General features: G+C 42.9%; 1 long non-coding RNA gene across 1 annotated transcript; it reads right to left on the reverse strand.

The window, feature by feature from the left end:
- Nucleotides 1-568: 568 nt before the first annotated feature.
- LOC121819125 (uncharacterized) lies at nucleotides 569-3,392 on the reverse strand. The gene is made up of 2 exons (XR_006059342.2): nucleotides 1,925-3,392; nucleotides 569-1,074 (listed from the first exon to the last, which is right to left on the reverse strand). It is a non-coding gene; the product is annotated as an uncharacterized LOC121819125 (long non-coding RNA).
- Nucleotides 3,393-23,060: the final 19,668 nt, after the last annotated feature.

Raw genomic sequence — 23,060 nt, forward strand, 5'->3', positions numbered from 1 at the left:
ATGAAACTAGAGCCGATTATACAGAGTGAAGTAAGCCAGAAAGAAAAACACCAATACAGTATACTAACACATATATATGGAATTTAGAAAGATGGCAATGACGACCCTGTATGCAAGACAGCAAAAAAGACACACAGGTGTATAACGGACTTTTGGACTCAGAGGGAGAGGGAGAGGGTGGGATGATTTGGGAGAATGGCATTGTAACATGTATACTATCATGTAAGAATCGAATCGCCAGTCTATGTCCGACGCAGGATACAGCATGCTTGGGGCTGGTGCACAGTGATGACCCAGAGAGATGTTATGGGGAGGGAGGTGGGAGGGGGGTTCATGTTTGGGAATGCATATACACCCGTGGTGGATTCATGTCAATGTATGGCAAAACCAATACAGTATTGTAAAGTAAAATAAAGTAAAAAAAAAGAAAAAGAAAAAAACTAACAGAGCAGACACTCAGTTCACAGGCATAAGCTCTCAAACAGGCCCTGTGTTGTCTGAGGAGCCCACAGGAGGAGTTAGGGAGAAAGGTCCCGGACTTTTGAAGCAAGTGAATACCAAGGACCAGCCATCTTGAACACTTTATTCCATTTCATCCTCACAATAGTCCTGTGAGGTGGAAATTGCCATCATGTTACAAATGAGGAAACTAAGGTTATGCAAAATTGCCCTGACCAAGGTCACACAGCAAGATAGGAGCTTTATATGACTCCAATGTGAGTGCTTTTTCCTCTGAGCCCATTGGCTCTCAAAGCCCAGACTCAGAAGAGCAGTATCAGCACCAGTTGGGAACTTCTTAGACACGCATATCCTCAGCCCCTCCCCAAACTCACTGAGTCAGAAACTCGAGAAGTGGGACCCAGGCATTTGTGTTTCAACGAGCCCTGCAGATGATTCCGACGCACACTCAGGTTTGGGAACCACTGCCCTATGCTGTGCATTCCCTCCACAATGAGGATCCAACTCCTTAGTCTGTATTTAACAAAAAGCAGGGAATAAAGTCCTTGGGTTCAGAACGTGAGCTTTCACTGACTTCTCAGCAATGATGAATCAAGCATCCTGCCCCACTTCAGCCTAGTGAGAAAAAGCAGAAATTAATGATGGGAACCATTTTTCATATTTTTAAGTCCCTTGAACATCCGTACGTAGGGCTTAGTAAAGCTTTCCAGCTTACTGTTGTCACAATTGGTGGTATCACCCTCTACCATGCTACTTGATCTTGGGCAATGTGACACATTTAAGAAGCTCCTCCTGGGTGCCAGACACTGCAAGAGGAGTGGGGAACACAACCAGCAAAGCCTCCCCTCAAGGAGGATACGATCTGATTCCTCCTGGCATTGGACACCGTTGACCTTTCCTAGAATCCCTGAACTCTCAAGGCAGGGGACCAGTTAGGAATCCCCTCCTCTTCTATCTGCTGACCCCTACCACCCACCTATTTTTAGGATGGAAATAGCTATAACTCCTAAACAGATGTTATCAGGACAAACAAGACAATTTACTCAAAACCTCCCTGGTCCATACACAGCTTATCCACCCAGGTGGTATCACTGGCCAAACAAGCAGTGATCAGAGAGAAGCTAGTTTAGCTTGGAGGAGCAGTTTTCCAAGCAATCACTGACCAGGAGCCCAAGACTCTGAAATCGTTCTGGCCCTTAGGCTGTATATGTATGGACCTCGACGTGGGTCTGAAGAATCAAGCCAGGACCCATGGCCATCGGTACCTGGGTTTTCTGAGTTTTATGGCCAGAGTCATTACAAACCATCAGCCATGCTGGCTAAAGGGCAAAACTCCTGAATATGCTCTTTATTGACTGTATAAGAATCATATTGCTTCCCATGGAAAGTAAATACTATTTGAACAATCAAAGAACCCCTAATGCATATTCCACCTGCTGCTAGCCAGGGCTTTGAAAGCCTTTACCTCCACTGAACGATTCCAGCTGGTATTCTTCTTTGTGTTGGCTTTTATGGGCTGTAAAGACAGATCCATAGGTGTAGGTCAGTTTTTTCAGAAAATGTAGAAATCTTGCCCTCTCAACTTGACATACATTTCTCTTTTCTTCCCCCTTTCCTCCTGGAATTAATGGGGATCAAGGTCACTAAAGAATCAAATTAAAAGCTTTTAGATAATTCTGGCCTGTACACTGACTGACTAGAAAATTGACTTCGTCTGAAAGAGGGGAAATCAATATATGGGGGAAGGAGGGGTGATGTGTTTATAATATTTTTGTTTTCCTGCCCCTTGTTTAACTCACAGGCAACTTCCAGAATAAAATTCTTACATGTTTTTTCCATCAAGTGGAGAACTTGAATCAATATTAATGGCAGAGTTTTTCCTTATTTAAATTTCCCTCCCACCTCACAATGTGTCTGCTACAAGTTTGTGTCATAAATCCCAGCTTAAAATTCCCTGTTGCTTCACTTGCCCATAAATGTGGAGCATGTAGTCATGTTATATGATTCCTGACCTGAACATAAATTTCCTGTAGTCTAGGGGTACCTCAAGGAGGAGCTAATATGTTCACCTGCTTGTTTTCCAGGCAATAAACCCAGACAGGTGAAATGAGGAGGAAATTTAAAGAAGATCAAAAGGTAGGTTCAAAAGAATGGACAGAGCCATCTGGAATGCCTCGGTGCTGCCAATCTCAAATACAAGACCCAGTGGAATTTTAAATAGGATTTCTAGTTTCCCCTTCTTCCCAACCTCTACTTTTCTTTGGGAGGAAGCTCATTGTCCAAGAGGTTGGGTCAGACACTGGCAAGAGGAAAAAGGTGAAGTTCTAAGTCCATCGTTGACAACCTCTTTCTCCTCTTCATTCCCTTGGCCTCCACCCTTGTTACTTCAACATGTGTTTAGCCGTGGCTAGCATTTTATGTTGCAGAATGAGCTTAGAGTTAGGAAGGTATTTGCTGAGTTAATGTAAGGGGACCGTTTTACTTTGGATTTCAAATAATTCACAATACTCTATTGCTGAAAGAATTTGCTTTTCAAATTTTCAAAAAGAATTTGAAAAGAAATAATTGCACAGATAGGAGTATAAATTGGTACCGCCTTCAATACAATTTGGTGATATGTATCAAAACCTTTAAAATTATGAACACTGTTTTACCCAGTTATCCCACTTCTATGAATTCATCCTAAAGAGATAATTGTACAAAGGCAAGAAGATATATGAATAAGGATGTTCACTGGAACGTATGAAAAAGTTGGAAATAATCTAAATGCTCAATAATGAGATTAAGTAAATTCTCATGTATTGAAAATTAAGAATACTATATATAGTCATTAAAATGATGGAGAATGAAGATTTTGACAAGAAAGGACATCTACTTATAGTAAGTAAAAAGAAAAGCAAGTAACAAAACAATGTATATAGTTATTACCTCTCAAATACATACACACACATATATTATATACACACACACATATATATATGACTTACAAAATGTCTCCTATGAAATTCATTTTAACAGACCACACATGATGAAGCTCAATAAATACACATCAAGCAATTGTCATGCAAAAATACCACTATGTTTTCTCTTCCAATCATAGTGAAGTAAAATCAACAAATATTTTTCATGAAGATTTGGGCCTTTAAAGCCTCTTCAATATTGGGCTCATTATCCTAATGCTATTTTGGTCAACATGACATACACCCTTCTTCCACTTTGAAATGTTTTTCATTGAAAAAACAGGTTTTATTTGTGGGAGTTGTTAGGAGCCCTGACATAAATAAAGACACACATCAAGGACAGCTATTTCCACATAGTGTCAGAAAATATTTCATTGTAGTGGCTTCTCTTGATTGAAGGCCAAAGCCTGAACTGGGATTGAGTAAAAAGAAAAAAAAAAAAGACTGACAAGTAATTTTCTCTAAAACAGATTTAGTATGCATTTCTATGAAAGAGCTTTACACACATTTCCATTTTAATTAAAAGCATAATTGGTAACATATGTCTTTACGCTAGGAATATTTTGGTAAAGGAAGTTCAAAGACTGGCAATTACATACATCTCTGAGAAGACTAATTATTCACTTTAAGGAGTAAAACAAAAATGTTTGAACAAGCAACAACAGAAGCAATTTTTGATATTCACTTTTGACATCTAATTCTCCAGCCTAGGGGACTTACTATAAAGGATGCCATCAGCTGGAAATCAAAGACAAGACTCTTACTTTAGCCACTAGTGGAACCTTCAACACCAGCTGCCCCATAAAATCACCACCTCGCTGGTGACCCTGATTTAACATGCCTGGCTGGGAACTGGACATCAGGGTTTCTCAAAAACTTAAGGACTGTACTATGTAGCCATCATTTAGAAGAACTGGACCTTGATAATTGATTTCCTCCATTAGCAATTATTCAGGGGACTGAAATAAATGAAGTGTTATAGTTTGAAAAGGCCTTAAAACATCATCTAATCCAACCTTTATTTTGGAGAGGGGCACACTGAGGCTTGGCAAATTCCTTATAACAGCTTCTTGATTTTCGTATTTTGGTGACAAAGAGAGTCAGTGAGATCAGGAGATTTCCTTCCCCACCTGTTACGGGCACAATTCTCAACCATTTTCCCCACATATGCAGAAAGGTCTACAGTCACCATCTCCCTGCTCAGCAAGCGGGATTTTATGTTCTTAATGAGGATTGAGGCGAAAGCTCTCATGTGTTGAATGCTTCTGGTCTATGGGATGTTACCTCACACCACCACAACTCTATATTGCAGGAATTATTTTATTCCCAGTTTATGGATAACGAAACTGAGGCTCAAAGGGTTAAATGACTGCCTGCCAGCAGGCAGGCAGAAATAGCAGAACTGGGACAGGAACCTATTTCTACTCAACTACAAGGTGCTCTACCCTGAGCAAACCCACAGTTCAGAATTCTGATTTTTATTTCTTTAGAGATGAGATCTCAGAAGAGCCTCTTAAACATCTTCGTTTCCTTGAGTGCTGCCAAGATAGCAGGAAGGGGAAGAATAGTAATTCAGTGGGGGAAAGGAGAAGAATAAGCTCTTGATACCAAGGGTAAAGGCTTTGCGGAACAAACACCGTAAGTAAACCACATGGGCCTTTACTTGTAGAACAAAAATAGAGTTGGGGGCATTCAGCATGCATGGGAAGAGACTTTGCTATGATCACAAGCAAACCACTTGAGCATGGCTAGGACTGGTGTTCTCTGCCACGTACTAGAGGCTCCATCTGTCCCTTTGCACAAGCTTCTCAACCTACTTGGAACTCCCTTCCCCTCTTGGCTAACTCTTGCTCATCTTTTAAGATTCGGCCGTCATTTGCTCGACCTGGGCCTCTCTGACCTCTGAAAGCCAGACTACGCAGTCCTCCTCTGTGCACCCAGAACACACAAGGTTGACTTGTCTGTCTGCTTCTCTGCCTGTCACCAAAACACCAGTTCCTTGAGGGAAGGGCTGTGCAGACCAGTGCTTAGCTCATTTCCCAGCACAGAGCTGGCACTTAATAAATGCATGTGGAAGCAATGCACAAATAAATGGTAAATGTGTACTCCATCACAGAAGTGGATGGCATAAACCATCCAAATGTATAGAGAAAATAAGTTGTAATTTTCACAGCTGGCATAAGAATCTTAGAAAGGGAAATAGTTTGGTCTGAAAAATCATTTTAATAAAGACTGGATGCACAGTGAGACCTTCTCCTCTCTCCCCATTTTACTCCTCTCCCCTGGTACAATGGACTGAATGTTTATATCCTCCACCAAATTCACATGTTGCAACCTATTCCTTCAACACAATGGTTGTTGGAGGTGGTGCCTTTGGGAGATGACTAGGTCATGGGGGTGGTACTCTTTTGAATGAGAGGAGTGCCCTTATAAAAGAGACCCCAGAGAGATCCCTCCCCCTTCTACCACGCGATGTTACAGCAAAAAGATGGCTCTCTGTGAGGCAGGAATCAGGTTCTCACCACTGAGTCTGCCAACAGCTTAATCTTGGACTTGAGTTCAGTCATTCAGTTGTGTCCAGCTCCACGCGACCCCATGGACTGCAGCATGCTAGGCTTTCCTATCCATCACCAACTCCCAGAGCTTGCACAAACTCATTGAGTCGGTGATGCCATCCAACCATCTCATCCTCTGCTGTCCCCTTCTCCTCCTGCCTTCAATCTTTCCCAGCATCAGGGTCTTTCTTCATATCAGGTGGCCAAAGTATTGGCACTTCAGCTTCAGCATCAGTCATTCCAATGAATATTCAGGACTGATTTCCTTTAGGATGGACTGGTTGGATCTCCTTGCAGTCCAAGGGAGTCTTCTCCAACACCACAGTTCAAAAGCATCAATTCTCAGCACTCAACCTTCCTTATGGTCCAACTCTCAGATCCATACATGACTACTGGAAAAACCATAACTTTGACTATGCAGGCCTTTGTCGGCAAAGTAATGTCTCTGTTTTTAATACACTGTCTAGGTTTGTCACAGCTTTTCTTCTAAGAAGCAAGTGTCTTAATTTCATGGTTGCAGTCACCATCTGCATTGACTTTGGAGCCCAAGAAAATAAAGTCTCTCACTGTTTCCATTGTTTCCCCATCTTTTTGCCATGAAGTGATGGAACCAGATGCCATGATCTTCATTTTTTGAATGTTGAGTTCTAAGCCAACTTTTTCATTCTCCTCTTTCACTTTCACCAAGAAGCTCTTTAGTTCCTTGTCACTTTGTGCCATAAGGGTGGTGTCATCTGCATATCTGAGGTTATTGATATTTTTCCTGGCAATTTTGATTCCAGCTTGTGCTTCTTCCAGCCCAGCATTTCTCATGATGTACTCTACATATGTAGATTAAACAACAGTTTAAATAACAGATTAAATAACAGTTAAAACTGGACATGGAACAATGGACTGGTTCCAAATTGGGAAGGAGTGTGTCGAGGCTGTATATTGTCGCCCTGCTTATATATAAGGATGGGTGACAATATACAGCCTCGACACACTCCTTTCCCAATTTGGAACCAGTCCATTGTTCCATGTCCAGTTTTAACTGTTGCTTCTTGACCTGAATCAAGAAGATTGGAAGTTCCAATCTTGGACTTGCCAGCCTCCAAAACTTTGAGAAATAGATATCTGTCATTTATAAGCCATCCAGTCTATGGCACTTTGTTATGGCAGCCCAAACGGGTTAATACACCTAGTTGGGTCCTATAATATGTTGGCTATAACCAAAGTTAAAGAGAATTGGATCATTCTGTATAAAAGAGGAATGCATTTTTGAAGTTTCACAGGCAATCCAGGAGGAAGGAGTGAGGAGAAGACAAGCGAGAAATAACTGAGATGATGGAAGTCCACGCACACGTGAGTCTGTGCATACTACATACTATGCAACGTGGTAACTCCTATGACACCCTGAAATTTAAAAAGAAAAAACAGTAAATTCATGAATTCTTAATGCAAGTGTTTTTAACATTTTATAGATTTAAAGTCTAGGCCAGAATGGATAAAGAAGATGTGGTATGTATATACAATGTAATACTGCTTAACCATAAAAAGGAATGAAATTGGGTCATTTGTAGAGATGTGGATGGACCTAGAGACTATCATACAGAATGAAGTAAGTCAGAAAGAAAAAAGCAAATATCATATATTAAATGCATATACGTGGAATCTAGAAAAATGGTATAGATGATCTTATTTGCAAAACAGAAATAGAGACACAGAAGTAGAGAACAAATGTATGGATACCAAGGGGGTGGGGATGAGATAGACTGAGAGATTAAAGTTGACACATATACATTATTGGTCTCCTGCACTGCAGGCAGATTCTTTACCAGCTGAGCTATCAGCAAAGCCCCATACACTATTGGTACTATGTATAAAATAGGTAACTAATGAGAACCTACTGTGTAGTTGGAACTCAGTGCTCCGTGGTGACCTAAATGGGAAGGAAACCCAAAAAAGAGGGGATAAAAGAGGGGATATATGTATATGTAGAGTTCACTTTGCTACAGAGTGGAAACTAACACAACATTGTAAAGCAACTTTACTCAAATAAAAATTAATTTTAAAAATAAATCAATATACAAATATAAAAAGAAATAAAGTCTTAAGCCAAGTTTCACATTGGAGTAGATGTGAAGTTAGACGGAGAAAGCCCATTAGGACAAAAGAGCCAAATAAAACAATTCATCAGCTTCCTATGCGTCCATGAGAGGTCTCATCTGAAAATCAGAGCACTGAATAAAACTGCTGACTTAAACACTGAAAACACCAACACTCACAAGTAATAAGCAACAAAGCAGTTGCCAGAGTGAATCAACAAATGAGATGTGGCCGCAGTTAACTGCACCAGTACAAATATTAGGATCATAGCTTACGTTACACATCCCGTACAGTTCAATCTGGCCATTCAGATGCTCCAGTGTACTATAATGCCCAGGGGACAGCCTAGCACTCGTAACCAGGTCTTCATTTCTTAGTTCACTGTGACATCAAGATGGTCTTGGCTGCCATACGGAACACAACAGTACGAGTTCTTTTACATGGGTGACTACAAATGCCCACTGTTCCCTGTGGCTCAGACGGTATACAATCTGCCTGCAATCCAGGAGATCTGGGTTCAATCACTGGGTCAGGAAGATCCCCTGGAGGAGAAAAAGGCAACCCATTCTAGTATTTTTGCCTGAAGAATCCCCTGGACAGAGGAGGCTGGCAGGCTACAGTCCATGGGTTCACAAAGAGTCGGACACAACTGAGCGACTAACAACATTTTCACTTTTTTCTTTCACTGGGGGTTAGGAGAGGAAAGACAGGGCAACTCACATACACCCTGCTATGCAGGATGGATTCAGAACTGGGGTCCCAGACATATGAAAAGGACGGAGGCAAAGCTCACAAAGGGCACTGGGAGGATGAAGTGTGTCAGGAATGGTTGAAGGAGCTGAAAATGCTTGACTGAAGAAGACAAGATCTGGGCATGAGATGTATGTAGTGTGAGGAGAGAAACAGAAACTCTTTAAATTTTCTTAAATGTTGCCCCATAACAACAAAACTGAACGTGATCTGTGTGCGTGAGAGGGCAGAGCTAAGTCTAATGAGTTAGAAGGAGGCAAGATAGGGTTCCTATGGGTCAGAAGCTTCTAGCGTTGTGATTTCCCATGGTGACAATCCTGCCCCCTAGCGAACATTTTGGGAATTTATAGGGGCTTTTCCCACTTCTAATATTGTCATACTGGAGTGTTCACATGCTAATATATACACTATTGGGCTTCCCAGGTGGCTCGGTGGTAAAGAACCTGCTTACCCATGCAGGAGTCACAGGAGATGCATGTTCAACCCTGGGTCAGGGAAGATCCTCTAGAGTAAGAAATGGCAACCTGCTCCAGTATTCTTGCCTGAAAAATTTCATGGACAGAGGAGGCTGACAGGCTGCAGTTCGTGGGGTCACAAAGAGTCAGACAGGACTGAGCAAAAATGCACGTACACTGTGATTGTAAGTTTCTTTCCTGTTACCTCTCCTATGTATTACAGTTAAGGCAACATGTTCTCTCTCTTTTTTTTTTAATCATGCTTCTTAGTTGTATTATCTATGGGTTTCATTTCAGAATAGAAAAGAAACTGATGCCAAATATATGTGAGGAAAACAGAGCATTGAGTTCACCCTCAGTGTAAACCACAGCTCTGGCAGCAAGGCGACAAACCAAAGGATGTGGCAAAAAAAAATTTTTTTAAGATAGTATAGTCAAGATAGAGGACTTTATTGAGTAGTTAAAATGTCATTTTGAGACAAGAAAAAAAATCCTAAGCTGAAAGTCTTTCAGTGACTTACCCAAGCCTCCAAAGCAACATTTTTGTGAGGTTTCTTCAAGACTCTTCAAGATTTGAATTAGTCGCTGACATTTAAACATTGCGAGATCCGTAAACTACCCGCAGGACTGAGCTATATGGTTGCTTGACAAGAACTCACCGTAAAGAGGGTCAAATGACCCCTTCCAAAAGGGCATGTGCCTCCCTCGCCACCACTACCCTTGCCTGGGCCCTGCTTTACAGGCTTACACCACCTGCCGGGGTCTACGGGGTTCTGAGTGTGACTCCAGCTCTCCCATCCCAGCTCTCAGGGAACTGGCGTGGGGCTCAACAGGAACTGGCATTCCTCTCTAGGAGGGACACGTGTGAGTGACACCTGTCACTGACGTAGGGGCCAGTCCAGGGTCGGAGGAGGACTGAGTGAGCCATCTGCTTAGAAAAGATTTCTCCTAGCTCCCTCCCCAGAAAAAATGGTGCCTATAATTTCAATGGTCATAGGACCCTTGTCTGTGACCATTCAACTCCAAATTAAGATTCTAACTCTCATCATGTCGAATCCAGCTGGCAAGTCAAAGCACACTTCCTACCCTAATCCTAATTGGGGACACTTTTCCAGGAGTACCCAGAGAATTTTCTGATGAAATCCCCATATGAGAGAATGACAGTCAGTGTGTTACACCTGTGGACAGTCAGGTAGCAACTCAACTCTGGTTAAATATGGACAGGGAAGCCTGTCATGCTGTAGTCCATGGGGTCACAAACAGCGGGACACAGCTGAGCAACTGAACTGAATTGAACCAATTCTTTGAACAGGCAATTAAGTAACATCTGAAATCTGCTATTCTTGGAAACTGCCAGCTTCCCACAGGCCCCTAACCTGACCACAACCAATAAACAAAATCAATCATCAGGCCAGATGCCCTCCCTTTCTAGTGACTCCTTAGGCCTATAATTAAATAATGAGGACAGAGATATGAACTATGTTAGACACAGGGCTTCAAGAAATGAAATGTGGCAGCATTTATTTTCTGGAGGACAAATGCCTTGAAGCTAGTGTCAGATTGTATTAATATTTCATTCTTATGTTTCTCTTGCAAATAATCTCCCAGCCCTTTCCTGCATCATAGCATTCTTTCAGCTTCAGAAGTCATACATCAAAAAATGCTTTTAAATATACATTCAAAAAAAGAAAACCTATTTCTCCTCAACAAGAGAAGAGGGTTAAAAATACCCAGCATCCAAAAAAAAAAAAATTACCAACAAGCCTTTAATTTGGCACATGTCCTTCCTGTGATTTTAAACTCATCAAACCACAGCCGTCTCTGGATAAATTTAGAATCAGACATAACAAAAACAAGATATATAGAAGACTACTGAGGACAAGCTTCAGAAATGATTAAAAAAATGATAATAAATGTATATGGAAACTGTGCTTAAAAACCATGCAACTTTAGACTTACCAAGGGCAATCTATTAATGCAAATACTAGGAAGAGATATGGCATAAAAATTGAATAATGCTTTCTTAAAACAAGGCATTGTTTTCACAAAGCATCTTTCATCAAGCCATCAGACAACTTTAGAAAGCACTGGCAAAAGAATGGGAAATACGCCCCAAATCCAATAAAACTCACGTGTAGCACTGAAAACCACTGCCAAGAAATGGGACATTCGGGGACAAAATTTTGGATCAAACTACTATGTTATTATATCACTATTTAGAAATGGAAAACTCAGTTATGCCACTGAATGGCCTGCCTGTTCATGAATTACGGTAAGGCTTTGAAAGAATAGATGACAGTTTCCTCTCAGATCCCCTCTCACTAGTATTAGGGTGCTCTCTATACTTAGCACTCGGATCTATGTCCTTGAGATTCTTCAGACGCAAATTCTTCAGGCCAGAAATGCCTATGCAAGTGCATTTTCTGGCAAGGCACAGGATTACAGCATTTAAGCTTAGCACAATAGTGATTTTTGTACAGTGATAAGAAGTCCCAGAAATGGGTCTCAGGGGAGACTTCGTGTTTTGGTGGTTCTGGCTTAAACCGCACTCTCCTCATGTTTTTCAAAAGCCAAACTCTCATCCTTCTGTAAATATGCTAGAAGGTAGGGTGACTATCAGTGAAATCATGCCCCCTGCTTCCTGGCTGAACCTACCCAGTGTACACTCGAAAAGAGCATAGTAAAAAGAGACCCTCAGGTTTGAGGAAATTAAGTGGTAGGAGACACAGGAATGCACAAAAAGATCAAGACAACTCTCTCTGAGACTTCCCCGGTGGCCCAGTGGTTAAGTCTCAGAACTTCCACTGCAGGAGGCACAGGTTCCATCCCTTGGGGATTTTGTTACTCCAAGCCCAGAAACCCTCCTCCAAGGTATGACACAGCTTTAGTCTACATTTCAGCCAGTGGTGGCCTTCTCTGGGGTCCTGGGAACCCAGAAGGAAGTTGTGGAAGGCCCTGCAGTACCAGGGGGAATCCTTCCACCTTCAGGAGTGGGTCTTATGGGTCCTCAAGAGGGAGAAAAACTCCAGCACTAGGCAGGATATAGGTAAACGTTTTGTCTTTCATGTGAAATAGCTTCAATATGTCCTCAGAGACTTTATCTCTGAACATATTTCTAAGTCTGCATGCAGCTCAGTCACTCAGTTGTGTCCGACTCTTTTGCGACCCCTTGGACTGCGGCCTGCCAGGCTCCTCTGTTCACAGAATTCTCCAGGAAGGCTACTGAAGCGGGTTGCCACTTCCTTCTCCAGGGGATCTTCCCGACCCAGGGACTGAACCCCTGCCTCCTGCATCTCTTGCATTGGCAGGCAGATTCTTTACCACCGAGTCACCTAGGAAGCCCATTTCTAAATCTAACATTAAACAAACTGATGCCTCAAGCCAACCTTCAGGTTGATTACTCCTTAGATATCTTTTTCTCAAGGGAGTCACTCTCAGTAGAATTCACTGGTGCCAATAATCAGTGAGCAACTGGATCTAAATCCAGGGATGAGAAATGTTACAGAAAAATTCATTCTGTGTCCTCCCTCTCCTCTCTCAGCGCTAGGCTCACTGAAGTTGTGTTTCTATAATGCAGGATGCTGCCTTTGATTTGTCTTTTGGAAACTGCAAATTAAAAATTTTTTGAGGACTAATGTAACTTCTTAGGAGGAACAAGAAAAAAAGACAGAATCCCAGCGGTGCCAGAGAGCCTCGGGGCCACATAAACCTCCAGGTCAGTATTGCCCAGAAGCTAAAAGAAATCATAATAAGACTTAGTCTCTTTTCATCTTCAAAGTCCCTCATAAGCTCTAAACCATTCATCCTTACCATGCTGCTGTCATCACGTGATTTGGCAGGTGAAATAGACCTTTCATCTCTGGATCTCAAAGCACTCTATAAATGCCAATTAATCCTCACAACTAGTCCACAAGGCAGCGTAATATCAGCTAACCTCCTCGGAACAGAGAGAGGTTAAGTCATTGGGTCCAACCCACACAGCACCCTGGCAGCAGAAGTAAGTTGAGAACCAGGTCTAGAGATTCTATTCCTGAGTTTGGACATCTGCAACTGAAAGTCAATTGGTATTTAAAACATCCACATGGTAGATGGTGCACAATACAGTAAGTCCCCTATATATGAACAAGTTCCATTCTGAGACTCTGTTGATGAGTCCAATTTGTTCATAAGTCCAACAAAGTTAGCCTAGGTACCCAACTGACACAATCGGCTATCTAGTACTGTACTGTAATAGGTTTCTAATACTTTTCACACAAATAATACATTAAAAAAATAAAATAAAGGAAACATTTTTAATCTTACAGTATGGTAGCATGGAAAGTACAGAAGTACAATACAACAGCTGGCACAGAGGGGCACATTTGCATCTTTGAACATTTGCAACTTGAAGGCTTGTATGTATGGGACTTACTGTAGTTTTTAAACAAATGAACAAATTAGATGTCCCTATTTCCAATTGTCATCCAAATGTGTCTGACTCCTGCTAACATCCCCAGCTCAGGTTCCAATTTTCTCTCCAAACTGCCTTTGACTTTTGGGTTTCCATTCATTCCTTCTCTAACCAGAACATCTACTAGAGGAGAAAGCAAAATTCCTTCTCTCAAAGAATTTGCATCCAGGGAAAATGAGGCATATCATCACCAAGAAGACAAATAATGTTAACTAGTAAGTGGGGTGACATGACAGGAGATAAAAACCAATCCCTGAATACCAAAGGCTCATCCAGTTCCACTGCGGGTAAGGCACTGAGAATTGTGCAATATTCTAGCAACTTAGAGAAAGAAATTCTGATTTGCTTCTATTCCCCTACAATCAACAGTAAAACTCCTAAGTCAAAAATAAATAAATAAAGCTCAATCATTTGCCTTCAGGGTTGATGAGGAAGAGGCAAGCTTACAGTTTTGTGTTGAAGAGTCCAGGTATAGAGTGAGTGTCCCCTGGGGCTGGGGACAAGGCTGGTCCCCAGAGGGAGGCTATGCCTGAGTGGTGCCCCAGAGTACCACTAAGACCCCTAAGTCCCAACACAGACTGATCACCTCACTTATTTCATTTATCTAACCATTCATTTTATTTTTATTGAGTCTATTATGGGTCATGTTCCAGGCTCACCTCTGCTCTCAGTGACCCCATTAGAAGTCAGGCCAGCAAATGATCCATCCCTCTATGTTCTTTCTTAAAACATATTACATTATTATTATTATTATGAAATGATTTTTAGCTCAGTAACAATAAAAAGGGGAGCAAATACTGATAAATCGTTATTTTTCAAAGTGAACTACTCACCCCCGATTGTGGTTTTTTCTTTCTCTTTAATAGATTTTTTTTAGAGCAGTTTTAAGGTTACAGAACAATTGATCAGAAAGTACAAAGAGTTCCCACATACTGGCTCTTCTCCTTCTCTTCCTACCTTTGTTCACTCCTGGAAATGTGCCTGTCTGTTTCCATAAAGGAGCTAGCAAGACCACTAGCATTTAACCTCATGCTTTTTCCACTCATCCAACTGCACAAAAACACTTTAACAGCTAAAAGAATTCAGGTTACAGAGAATCTAGCTCTTGCTTTCCTGCCTTGGACTTTAGAGCCAGTTGCATCCAAATAAATGTGCATTCATGCTTCCTGGACCTACAAGTGGCATTACAATAGGGACACGCCTCAACAGCCTGCATGGGGCTCTGGATTTCATCATAAACCACTTCTCCATCCTCAGTTTGACTTAGTGAGATTGAAGTAGAGAAGAGAAGGACTCTCCCTCAGAGTTGGCCCTCGTAGGACTTCCCTGGTGGCCCAGTGGTTGAGAATCTGCCTTCCAATGCAGGGGACGGGTTCAATCCCAGGTCCAGGAAGATTCCACATGCTGTGGAGCACCTAAGCCTGCATGCTGCAACTACAAAGCCCATGTGCTCTAGAGCTCCTGCTGTAATGGAAGATCCTGCACACTGCATTGAAGACCCAATGCAGCCAAGAGTAAATTAATTAATTAAAGGAGCTGGCCCTCCTGCCATAGTCTCAGCAACACCTAGAGGTCCGCAGCACTCAAAAGCGTCTTCACTTATCTCAAGGCACGCAAGATCACCCCAAGGCCTTTGGTTTCAGGAGACAGCTCTCTAAAGAAGAATTCTTTTTTTTTTTTTCAGAAATGTAATAATTTATTAGTTTGATAATACTTATTTTGTCAAATTGTCCCAAACATATCCTAATTATTAGTGAAAAATCAATTGTATAAAATATAATCTACCACAATATTGTAATTAGCCTCCAATTAAAATAAATAAATTTTTTTAATGAAGGAATTATTTTTTAAAATAATTTTATTTATTTATTTATTTTCTGCTGTGCTGGGTCTTTGTTGCTACATGCAGGCCTTTTTCTAGTTGCAGCAAGCAGGGGCTACTCTCTAGTTGCCTAGCATAGGCTTCTCCTTGTGGCAGCTTCTCTTGTTGCAGAGCGTGGGCTCATGGGCTCGTGGGCTCTAGTAGTTGAGGCACCTGGGCTCAGTAGTTGCTGCTCCCAGGCACTAGAGCACGGGTCCAGTAGTTGTGGCACCTGGGCTTAATTGCTCCACGGTATGTGCCATCTTCCCGGACCAGGGATCGAACCCATGCCTCCTGCGCTGGCAGGCAGATTCTTTACCACTGAGCTACCAGGGAAGCCCACGAGGAATTTATTCCTGTGTTCTCTATTTTCTTATTGCTTCTAGAGGTCATTACAGTTTCTTCTCTGAACACACCCAGGTGGGTTTAAATTCCATCAAACTCATGTACTGTAACTCTGATTTAGCCAAAGACAGCAAAGGTTTTCCTCACTGATACACATAGGGTGTTCACCTCTTTTTATTTCCACTGAATCAGGGAAATACCAGTGAAAAGTAAGCCCATACATAGACAGTAGAAGGAAAAGGTGAATTTAAAGACTGAAGAGGGCAGAGAGGGATGAATTGGGAGACTGTGAAGTGAAACTTGCTCAGTCGTGTCCAACTCTTTGCGACTGCATGGACTGTATAGTCCATGGAATTCTCCAGGCCAGAATACTGGAGTGGGCAGCCTTTTCCTTCTCCAGGGATCTTCCCAACCCAGGGACCAAACCCAGGTCTCCCACATTGTAGGCAGATTCTTTACCAGCTGAGCCACAAGGGAAGCCCATTAGGAGATTAGGGTTGACATATATACATTATTGATACTATGTATAAAATAGGTAATTAATGAGAACCTACCATATAGCACCCCACTAACCAGTCCATTCTGAAGGAGATCAACCCTGGGATTTCTTTGGAAGGAATGATGCTAAAGCTGAAACTCCAGTACTTCGGCCACCTCATGCGAAGAGCTGACTCATTGGAAAAGACTCTGATGCTGGGAGCGATTGGGGGCAGGAGGAGAAGGGGACGGCATTGGATGAGATGGCTGGATGGCATCACTGACTCAATGGACGCAAGTCTGAGTGAACTCCGGGAGTTGGTGATGGACAGGGAGGCCTGGCGTGCTGCAAATCATGGGGTCGCAAAGGGTCGGACATGACTGAGCGACTGAGCTGAACTGAACTGCTCTGTGGTGACCTAACCGGGAAAGAGATACAAGAAAGAGAGGATATATGTATATGATAACTGATTCACTTTGCTGTACAGCAGAAACTAACCCAAAATTGTAAAGCAACTGTACTTCAACAAAAATTTTAAAAATAAAATAAAACTGAGAAGATCCTCAAATTAAATACTTTTCCCTATAAGGGATGGTTCATGGAACAGATTTTCCTCAACCCACCTTTCTAAGAATACAGGGGTTAGCTCCAGGACTTTTAATAAAATCAAAAACCACCAGGACTTCCAGTAACTCATTCACAGAGCAGCTAAAAACACTGAAGTGTCTTTCCTTAGATAACATTTAATCCAGTCTCCCGAGGAACTTGCAGATAAAGTGATTGAGGCCCCAAACAGTGAAAGGGCCAAGTCTGTGTCACATAGTTAGGATGAGCTAGAATCTGAGTGTCCAGACTTTTACCAAGGTGATAAGCTACATTCATCAAGCACAGAGACTGCTCCCTATATACATATTTACAATCTATCTAGAGTTTAAGGTCACCTTAATCCGCTACAGAGAGAAAATGAAAAGGGATCCTTTGGTCAGTCAGATAAGTCCATGTCCAAAGACCAAGCCGGAGAGAAGATGGCTTGGACAGGAAACTCAGTGTGGCCCTTTCTCCCAGACACTCTCATGCCCTCCAAGCAGAATTCTCAGCTGCACACATGTAGCCAGTGGGACAACGATCTGTTTTCTAGAGATCCTCAGGGCAACCAGTTAGGTTAAAAAAAAAAAGTCTCAAAGGCTGAGCAACTGAAGTTTTCTTCTACTACATTCTCTGGGCAGGAAGCCAGGCTTCCCCACCCTGTTCTGTCTACTGTCAGATTTAAACAACCATGAGATAGCAACAATTTGTTGGGTACAAAGGCCTGGGCTAGATGATTTTCCTACAACTTCAAAATTATCCCTGTTTTTCTGATGGGAAAGCAGAGTCTCAGCGAGATTGGTCCACTGGTCTCTCTCTTAAACCTGCTCCTGCCCTCCAGGTCACACATTAGCCAACCTGGAGCATGTGCTCTCCAAGTGGGGAGAAGGAGCTGTTTGGACCTGCAGGACAGCAGGTCCAGAGGCTGAGCCAAGTGCATCTGGGGGCTTTGCTGCCCCAAGGGCGTGAGCAGAGGTGCCTGAGCTCGTGGATCCAAGACCCACATTATACAAGATCAGGGTGGCCAGTCATGGCAGAAGCATGACAATTCCTGCTCGAGTTCTAAGTCCCAATATTAGATATTTTATACAGTTGCCTTCACCCCTCTCTCTGACAGCCTCAGGTGGGGCACTGTCGAGTCTCCTCCCCTAAAAATTTCTTCTGCCACTGCCATTCCCCAGTGAGGAACTGGCCCCTGTTGATTCTGTATTTGTTGTATAGAAGTTGTCCCTTTCACAGCACTTCCCTGGTGGTCCAGTGGTTAAGAATCTGCCTGCCAACACAGGGAACATGGGTTCGATCCTTGGTCCAGGAAGATCCCACATGCCTCAGAGCAACTGAGTCCATGCACCACAGCTACAAAAGCCCGCACGATCTAGAGCCTGTGCTGCGTAACAAGAGAAGCCACTGCAATGAGAAGCCCGAGTACCACAGCTAGGAAAAGTCCACACACAGCAAGGAAGACCCAGCACAGCCAATAAATGAATAAAAATGAAAAAAGAAGTTGTCCCCTTCACAATCTCTGCTGCATGTGTCTGAGCGGGGTCTTCACGGCCATGGACATGTAACCCAAGGAACACTCCTGCTGCCTCAGTTACAGCCTTGACCAGAGTCTGCACAGGAGAGTATAAATCCACTCCTTGAGCACATAGGTTGTGTGCTGTGTTGTGGATGTGGGTGAGGAGATGTCAGTCCTTAAGATGAGTCCATGTCTCCAGGGATTTCACATAAATGCTTCTCTAATTCTCATACATCTCTGATGGCCTCTAGGTGCCAAAGTTGCAGCCCAGGTGACTGAACTGGCCTCTAAATCAAGTCAGCCTAGCTCATAGCTCATAATTAACCTCTACCAGATGCTGCCTCCTCTTTCTGGAATGTTCTCCTTCTTTCAGGTTCTCCTGGGACTGTCCAACATGTGCCCTTCCATGTTCAACATCCTTATCTGCCTAAGTATAGCTTAGTATAGAATAGCTAAGCTTTTCTCAAACTTGGGAGACATACAGAAAAACTGATAGACTCATACCTCAGTTTAAGAGAAAGTTTAAAGCTGTCAACTTCTGTCATCACTAGTTATAAACCTGGAAGCAAATATGGGCACTGAAATTAAACAGTGGTGGTTGGATACAAGGTGATCACAGATATGATCCAAAATTCCATTTTTTAAAATATTGAAACATTAAATATATTTGATATTAAAGCATTGAACTAAGAAAAAAAAATCGGAGAAGGCAATGGCAACCCACTCCAGTACTCTTGCCTGGAAAATCCCATGGACGGAGGAGCCTGGTAAGCTGCAGTCCATGGGGTCTTGAAGAGTCGGACATAACTGAGCAACTTCACTTTCACTTTTCACTTTCATGCATTGGAGAAGGAAATGGCAATCCACTCCAGTGCTCTTGCCTGGAGAATCCCAGGGACAGGGGAGCCTGGTGGGCTGCCATCTATGGGGTCGCACAGAGTCAGACACAACTGAAGCGACTTAGCAGCAGCAGCAGCAGCAGCAAGAAAAAATAAAAACTTGTAACTTCTCACTGCATCTCCTGGGAATCCATGGCTGCAGCTTCAGAAATACCTTCCGCGGTAAGGTATTACTTTCCCTTACTTTCCCTTTCTCACAGGTGGGCCCAGAGAGGACCCTGTGGACTCTCAGATAGGCGGTGCCATATGTCTATGCATATCTGTGTGTGTGTGTGTGTGTGTGTGCAGGAGGAGGGCAGGGATGTTACAACTGACATTTACTGAATGCTTCCTTGTACAAGGCTGGTTAAGTACATGGAATGTTTTGTTTACTTAACCCTCCTCCCAAACCTTATGCGCTGCTGCTGCTCTTATCTCTCCTTTTCATGATGAAGTGATGGAGACTGAGCGAGGTTTAATCATCTGAGCTGGGTCACACGGTTGGTAAGCAGAAAAGCCCTTGTCTACAGCCAAAGTGGGAGCTCCTAACGTGAATACCTCAGAGACGGCCTCTCTCTCTCTCTGATGAGAGGCGGCAGCACAGTGTACCTCTCTCCTCCTGACTCTCCATTGCCACCTTGAGTTGCCCCAGCACTGATTCTACAAAAAGCAGCTTCAGCTTTACTCATGGAGCCATCCCAGCTTCGAGCACATGACCTGCTTACTAAACACTAGGCTTGTCATGGGGGGCAGAATGCTTTAAACAATGGGTTATGAGTGTGTGTGTGTGTGTGTGTGTGTGTGTGTGTGTGTGTGCTATTGTTTTAGTGATCCTTATCGTTCTGTTCCCCATTTTATGAATAACGAGTACTGGCTAGAGTAAACCCAAGCAAATTAACTTTCTATTATTGACAACAGAGCAAGGAGCCCCAAATCAGGACCATATCCCATAAGCAGGTCCTCACACACTTTATCCACCTCCCCTGGGACTTGCTAGTTTGTGAGAATTCTGAAGGGACAGATAGAGCCCCTACATTTCTATGTTGGGGGTTAGTTTGGGAACAACAATATTGAGGCCTCACTGGTGACAGACATCCTCTCCAAGTTTACAGTGGGTGGGCTCCACGCCTGACAGCTGGGCTCTTCCCCTTGTCCTCCTTCAGGATTTCAGACAGGCAGGAAAGAACGCCGCGGCCACAGCCACTGTCTTCCTGAACAATAGCGTCAGCTCCCCACCTCTGCCATTAAGGCTCCCTGTGGAGAGACTCAATGGAAGCAGCCTATGTTGAGACACGATTCGACTTGCTCACTTAGAGGCATTAAATGCAGGAAATGAAAAAGAGATGAGACGTATTATTCTGCCTTTGGGACCCCAGATAGTATGTTTATACAGTCACCATGAGGTAACAACATGGAAGGGCTCCAAAGTCTGGCATGACCTAACCTGCAAGTCAATTTTCCTGCTTTCCGGTCTAGAATCCCTCCCTGGGGGAGCTGCGTGCCGTCTGGAGCTAAATGTTTCCAGTCAGGGAACTTCTAATCTCTCTGGAGACACCCCTGAGTAAACTAGTGAGTCTTCTCTTTCATTTTACCTCATTGCCATCGCTTACGCTTTGGGCACCAGGCTAAATAAGTCTTTGCTTTGGCGGGTTACACCTTTCAAGTATTTCCTGTCTGTTATCACATTCCCTGAAGTCCTTTCTGGGTCCCAGCTCTGTTTTTGGTGCCTTTAATCTCTCCTCATAAATCAGCCCCCAACCCCATTTGCCTCATCATTTTTTAAAATTTATTTATTTTTAATTGAAAGATAATTGCTTTATAATACTGTGTTGGTTTCTGCCATACATCAACATGGATTAGCCATAGGCATACATATATCCCTTCCCTCCTGAACCTCCCTCCCATTTCCCACCCCTCTAGGTCATTACAGAGCCCTGGTTTGAGTTCCCTGAGTCATACAGCAAATTCCCATTGGCTATCATTTTACATATGGTAGTGTCCATGTTTCCAGGTTACTTTCTCCATTCACCCTGCCCTCTCCTTTCTCTCCCCACCCCCATGTCCATAAGTCTGTTCTCTATGTTTGTGTCACCATTCAGTTCAGTTCAGTTCAGCCGCTCAGTCATGTCCAACTCTTTGCGACCCCATGAATTGCAGCACGCCAGGCCTCCCTGTCCATCCCCAACTCCTGGAGTTCACCCAAACTCACATGCATCGAATCGGTGATGCCATCCAGCCATCCTGAAAATACCATTTTCACTGATTTTCTCTGAACTCTCTTTAACCTGTCTATGTATTTCTTGTACCGGTTGTATAAATGTATGGATGTGAGAGTTGGACTGTGAAGAAGGCTAAGCGCCAAAGAATTGATGCTTTTGAACTGTGGTGTTGGAGAAGACTCTTGAGGGTCCCTTGGACTGCAAGGAGATCCAACCAGTCCATTCTGAAGGAGATCAGCCCTGGGATTTCTTTGGAAGGAATGATGCTAAAGCTGAAGCTCCAGTACTTTGGCCACCTCATGCGAAGAGTTGACTCATTGGAAAAGACTGTGATGCTGGGAGGGATTGGGGGCAGGAGGAGAAGGGGACGACCGAGGATGAGATGGCTGGATGGCATCACGGACTCGATGGATGTGAGTCTGAGTGAACTCTGGGAGGTGGTGATGGACAGGGAGGCCTGGCATGCTGCGATTCATGGGGTCACAAAGAGTCAGACACGACTGAGCGACTGAACTGAACTGAACTGGTTGTCTAAATATAATTTGCTGGGGTAAAAGCCATATGTGGGGGGAACTCATCAATTAATCTCCTGTCCTGAATCCTTTCAAAGAGTCTTGTATATAGTTCTAAATATCACTGACCTGATTATCCTATAAATGTATAATAAATACCCCCTAGAACAACATGATAATGTCAGTAATAGGAGTGCATTTCACAAGACGTCCTTACAGGAGAGGCTATTTTCCTTCAGGGTCCTTTGGTTCATAGCAATTAAGCCAATGCGGAGGGACCCATCTCAAGTCTTGGTACAATTTCTAATGAATGGCGTTAAGGAATGATTGCAGGACATTTTCCCAGCCAACCTCCCCCTTGTGGAGGAAGGCTATTTCTAAGTTGGCCATTCAGGAAGTATACACTTTCCTTGGGAAATCATGCTATTTGTGGTTAAGGCCTGACACCAGTCCACAAAACATAAGTAATCAAGGTTTTACACTTCATAAAACCCCCAGTGTGAGCAAAAGAGAGGTGAAAGGGGACCCATCACACACTGGTAATGTTTGTATGAACTGGCATGACCTTACTGTAGGTAACTTGGCAATCTGCATCCAAAATCTTTACAAAGTACATGCCCTTTGACCAATGGGGAACCAATGAGGTTCCTTATAAATAAATTATCCTAAGAAAATAATTGAAAAAAGGACGAAGATGTGTGTACAGGATATTTATCCAAGTATTATTTATAGTAGTAGGAAAATACTGGAAATAACCTAAATTCTTTTAAAAACAGTGATTAGGTAAATATAACTGAAAAAAGGGAGCCACATGTAAGGCTATTTAACCCAGTATTATGTATAGTAGTGGGAAAAACTGGAAACAGCCAAAAATTCCAACATATGATGATTTATTCAACAAGGGATGGTCCAAATCCCATTTATTCACATAGAAAGATGCCTACAG

The sequence above is a fragment of the Ovis aries genome, chromosome 3 (genome assembly GCF_016772045.2).
Source record: "Ovis aries strain OAR_USU_Benz2616 breed Rambouillet chromosome 3, ARS-UI_Ramb_v3.0, whole genome shotgun sequence".
NCBI classification, from domain to species: domain Eukaryota; kingdom Metazoa; phylum Chordata; class Mammalia; order Artiodactyla; family Bovidae; genus Ovis; species Ovis aries.